The 5,849-nt window shown below is 31.6% G+C and overlaps 1 long non-coding RNA gene across 1 annotated transcript; it reads right to left on the reverse strand.

The window, feature by feature from the left end:
• Positions 1 to 697: 697 nt before the first annotated feature.
• Positions 698 to 1,648, reverse strand: LOC149988537 (uncharacterized). Its single transcript, XR_016504147.1, has 2 exons — positions 1,361 to 1,648; positions 698 to 1,131 (listed from the first exon to the last, which is right to left on the reverse strand). It is a non-coding gene; the product is annotated as an uncharacterized LOC149988537 (long non-coding RNA).
• Between the last annotated feature and the right edge of the window lie 4,201 nt (positions 1,649 to 5,849).

Here is a 5,849-nt window from a genome sequence, read left to right on the forward strand (position 1 = left end):
CAAGCTACTTAAATGACCAAAAAAACACACTTAGAAGAAGAATTTTAATACGATTTTAATCTATTGTTATGTAATTTTTATTTTAAATTCTTTTTATCTAATATTAAAAAAACATCTAAGATAAAATTAATCCAAGACAAATTTTCATCCATAAATGAGTTTTCATCCAAGAATGAATTCTCATCTATAAATAAAAATTCATCTACTTCTAATCAATTTTCATCCATAAGTTTCATCCAATTTAACCTAGCTTTATCCATGCAATTTTCGTTCATTTCAAAATTTCATATCCATGATAAGTTCTTCTGATCTATATATCATTTGTTTGAATTCTCACAAGAGAGTAGTAACCATTGAAGAAGAATTTTTTCGCCTTGTGCCATTCTTCAACCACCAAATCCACCGATGCAACAACCAGCCGGAGCTTGACTCCTTGATAATGGATACACCTTGCTGAGTTATTCTGTTTTCTTCTCTTCTTTGTGGTTGATTTCTTTTGATCTACTATTGTAATACCTTAGCTAACTACACAAGCACCGAGCCACCGGTTCTACAAGGCCCACCACTACTACATGGCCAAAGGAAAATTCTGCTAAGGATACTCAAGGCCATCAAGACCCTGAGTTGTGCCAGTGTTATACCACCCACACAATTCAAATAGAAGGATTGTGGGCAATCCTACGGAATCTAGCGTACATTACAACTGCACACAAAAATTGTATTACACACAAAAAACCACAAAGAGTTGAAAATGTTTTCAACCACAAGCCTTCCTACAACTCCTTCGTTTGATCCTTTGAGCAATACGTCCATGGGTTATGTTGCACAAATTTGATGTCGATTAGAAGTCCAAGCAGTCGATGTCACTGGTTGCCTTTGACCAACCACGACGCGTGCCCTTATAGCGCCTCCACGCCAGTATGCGAGTTGACATACTATATCAATTACAACCCCGGTCCAAACTTGCAATGCCATGCTTTCTCCTCCCAAAACGAGTAACTTAGGAAGGAAAAAATGGGCCCAGACAATTCCACTACAGGTGAACGTAGACACAAAATCAATGTAAGCTGATAACAAGGGGGACTGTTGCGTCGCAACACCCAGCTTCTTAGTTGACCACCTCCACTTTCTCTGCAGGCGAGGAATAAAATCCACAATAATTCATCTTCTCTGGAAACAAAATCAACTACCGCACAGCAGCGTGGAAGGAAAAAGAATGCAGGAATCGTGTAGCTCCACCACTTGGCCGAGTCTTGTCACCCACCATGATTCACATGGCTGATTGACTCCACCAAACCACAACGACAAGTTGAAAGAGAAGAAATAAACCAACAGCAAAAGGAAATTATGCTAGACTTACAATGCGACGCCAGCCCCACCAACTCAGAAATTGTCACTCATGTCATCGCTGCACTATAGCCAAACACCACTGCCCCGACGGAATGAATGGCACCGACACCATGCAAGGAAAATAGAAGAAACCACAACTCTGCTACTAACCACAGCACGGAAGGGATAACCAAAACAGAAACAAGGTGAGTAATGCCGCCTATAACCTAAGCACCGCTGCAACAACCCAGCTCACCAACCTTCTAGATATAATGCCAAAAATCACAAAGCGCTGCAACGTAGCCTAGAAAAATTTAAACAGGAAGAAATATAAACGTCAGGGTTCTAGCCGGACTCGTATCGGCCATACCTCCGCCCTCAAGGTGGAGGTCAGCAGCCTAGCCGATACCTCGCTTATACTATCTGGCCTGCTCCATACCCGGTCCATGGCCCATATCCAAATTCGGCACAATATTACGTACGTCGTAGTTCTACCATATTATATTTATATAATATTGTATTATATCAATGTCGTATCCAATATGTCTACAAAATGTATTCTTTTGTATATGGACTATATCTGAATTGTGTTTGGTAGTAAATAGACCTTCTCTAAACCATATACATATCTTACAATACTAGAATTTTGAATATTCTAGATTTCTTCTAGATGTTCCAAGTTATTAAAAAGATACCAATTTGATGCCTCCTAAGATGTCTTCTGCATCTGAATTTCTACTAGATTTTTTATACTAATCATGTTTTTTCTACTAACACTATTTTATTTATATTTAGCCTTCTCTAACCTAATCCTTCATCTAATAATTACACTTCTCATTTTAATTATATTCTTTTTGTTCTAATAAAAACCATGAGTTGATTTGGTGACTTATAGGCCACCTTTCTTCTCTTTTCTAGCTATTTCAACTAAATCTGATAGGATTGATTGTTGAAAATAGATCTTCTATCTCTAGAGCCATAATAAGTGAAATAAAGTTTTGTCTCTCACTCTCTAGAATCATTGTTCCATTTACATTAGTTTTATCACTTCTCTTTTGTACAAAAATCCAACTGTCTATTAACATCCAATGAATACCTCGGGGTAGTCCATCAAGGAGCTCAAGCCAATGAAAACACCTCTTTATTGTGGTATAGATGGCATAGACATTTATTAGCATCATGTCTCTCCTAGGAGTGTCATGTAGAATAAGCCATTAAGCTCGTCTAAACTAAGAGCAATGCCTTGAGCTAACTAATAGTTGTAAGCAAGGTACAATCCATATGCATATCCCTCTATTGTTGACTCTATCAACATTACAATCATTTTTAGAGACTATTGTCGCTTCAATACCATAGAACTCCACTCCCTTCTAATATTTCTTATGCATGGTCATTGAATTTTATCCTCAAAGCTTGTATTTTTTAAAATATAAGAAGTCTAGTCTAAAAATGTGTGCATTATAATAATTATAATATCTGTCTTTACAAGGTCATTGAGACTTTACACATTTTGTGACAAGATAGTGATTTTCATCTAGATACCAATGTTGGAGGCATATTGAAGTGATCTATAAGTAGGATGCTCATGATGAAGTATAATGTCTCTTGATATTAATCAAGATGTTGTACATGATGCTGCTTAGACTTTTCTTCTTAGCTAGTTACAATGTGCCATCATTCAAGTTGATAAATACAAATACAATAAAGCCATGTTTATGTAGATTACTTGCCCTTTCAACTATTTATGAAAGGCCGGAAGTAAGTGCATTGAGGTTTCTCTATATGTATATAGCAAGATTCTAATTAAAGTTATCTATAAAAGTAATGTACCTTCTAATCTATTTTTTGAAAGAAAATACATCATGTTTAGAATTACAAATGTGCTAGGGGTGGCTATACTTAGAGCCAATTCAAAGATTATTTTTGAAGACTTTCTTCTATTAAAATCAATATCTAAATGGTTGTCATTGCCATTTGACAAAAATGATTGCATTATAATATCATTTGTACAAATTTATATGATTGGATTTCCTATAATATCACCTATTTGGATTGATGTTGGCTTGATTTCTACCACCTTCTCCATTTCTTCTATTGGGTATATTTATAGTATTGCTATTGTGTTGTGATTTGGCTACCATGTGAAAATAATGCATATATATATTTTATATATAATTTATCATATAATATAATAAGAGTCATCTTATTAGATTATAATTGGTTACAAAATGTGATTAAATTATTACTTTGAAGCAATTAGTTTAAAAAACTATTATTGAAGTTGATTTTATATTTATAATAATTTTTATATATTTAAAACAACCTTTATTAGACATTGGTGACTCTTAAAATCTTATTTTATTTTGATTAATTGATATTTAAGGCACATATTATGCAAAACTTAATAAAAAAAAATGATTAGAAAAGAATTTTTGTATAAAAAGGGATAGTTAAGCCAATCATATGGATGAATGGAGATGGATGATAAAAATCTCCATTCTTATTGGCCAAAAGTCATGTCTAATGGGCTTCAAGGAGGCTGCCCGAGGCCTTATTAGGGATTAGGGTTGCTCTTTTGAGACCATTCAAATATTGAAGGTTAGGATCGCCAAGTTTAGAATTTTGGATATGATTTTGGTAAAAAAATTGTATGATTTGGAATTTTTGTGAAGAAGTTATAGGTGCTCAAAATTAAGATGCTGATTTTGTATCTACTATCATTGTTTGGGGCATAACACATGTGTATGAAGGGCTTTTAAGGATCCAAATATGCAATTGAAAAGTTGATTTAAAGGAATATATTTTTCATACGAAAAGAAAAAGTTTTGAAATTGATTTAAAAAAGCAATGATTACTTAAAGACAACATTTCTAAATTGAGATTTTTCAATAAACCAATTTCATAAGAGATTTGTTTCTAACCATATCTAGGCTATTTACATGAATATTTGACTAAATATTTTTAGCAATGTATATTACTATTTTATAAATCTATATATCAAATTTTGTAGCATTTGGACTTTTGATTTTTGAGATATGAACAAAATAGTATTTACTTTCTTATAAATTAAGATTTAAAGTACCTGCTAGGATTTCTAAGATGCCAAATGATTTATAGTAGATTTATAGTTTATTTTTTTCATAGTAAAGCTGAAGGATAAATTCTACATTATTTATAAATTTGAAAAAATAATAATAATTGGATCAAGAGATATGATATTCTAAATTTTAAAGAAAAAAACTCCTTTGTGGGAGAAAAATATTTTGAAAGGATTTTACTACAATTTGGGCATTTTATGCAAAATAAAGGAGTTTTTAAAAATAAAGATTTTATATATGTTGAAAATAGAGATATAGAGCCATGGAAAAATTATGATATAAAGATGGATTTTTGAAAGGAGATTATGGATTTTCTTTGAGCTTATTAAAAATCTAACTTATCAACAAATGATTAGTTATGATTTGGTATAGCAAAGGATGTTAGGACATTTTTAGATGCTTTAAAAAGCCTTATGTATAGATCTTCTTAAATATAAAAAGTTTTTTTTAGTAGAATATTTTTCCATATTGTTATATTTATTTATCTTCTATAATAAGAATAAATCACTTATTAGAGCTTGGTCAATAAATTAAAGCTAAACTCTCTACAACTAAGTATTTAATGTATTTTTAGATAAAAAATCATAACATACAACATTGCTAGAGTAGGATCTCTGTTGGATAGATTCATCATTACGGTTGGCAAATGAAGGTGAAATAAGGCAAATCATACATAGTCCACTTTTCTTGTGATCCATCACACGGTACTCAAATCTTTTTATTGCAAGTCACTTATATCAATATAATCTTTGTTTTTTTTGTAGATAATAGTGTTCTACCTTTTAGTTGGTGACTTATTTCTTAAGCCATCAGATGATCTATTTGCTAGATTCTATATAGTCGATTTTTAAGTTGCAAGTAAGGGTAGGCATATAATATTTGCTTCTACTCTTTGTTTTCGTTAAGGCTCAAATATTTGATTGTTTCTCTAAGGTCTTTGTGTATTGGAAGATAATTAATTGCATAATCTCGTCTGTAGTACCACCTTGTGATTTCTTGGTAAGAATAGACATTCACAGATAAGATGATTAGTAGTGAGGCAATAACATCTTATACAAAGGTTCTTATAATCAATCTAAATATTACTCACATTTCCTATAATTGGATTCTTAATTGAGATAAAAAGATTATAGGTAGTATTGGCAATAATTACCATGTAAATTTTTTTATCAATATTATTTCCATTTAAGCAATCCCTATTCCAAATTGAACCAAGATAATTTACAATTTTTTATGTACTACTTATGAATTTGTTAAAGATGACTTTAAAAGTAATCCATAAGCCATTGAATTGACTCACTTTGATATTTAGTATAAAAAATGCACTTATTAAGCTTAAAATATAAATTTAATGAGTTAATATTAGAATTTTAGGAGAAAATAGAAAATAAATTGTTAGTAGGAGACATGCAATCTAAGATA

This window comes from Physcomitrium patens, chromosome 7 (assembly GCF_059467195.1).
Source record: "Physcomitrium patens ecotype Gransden chromosome 7, ASM5946719v1, whole genome shotgun sequence".
In the NCBI taxonomy this organism is placed as follows: domain Eukaryota; kingdom Viridiplantae; phylum Streptophyta; class Bryopsida; order Funariales; family Funariaceae; genus Physcomitrium; species Physcomitrium patens.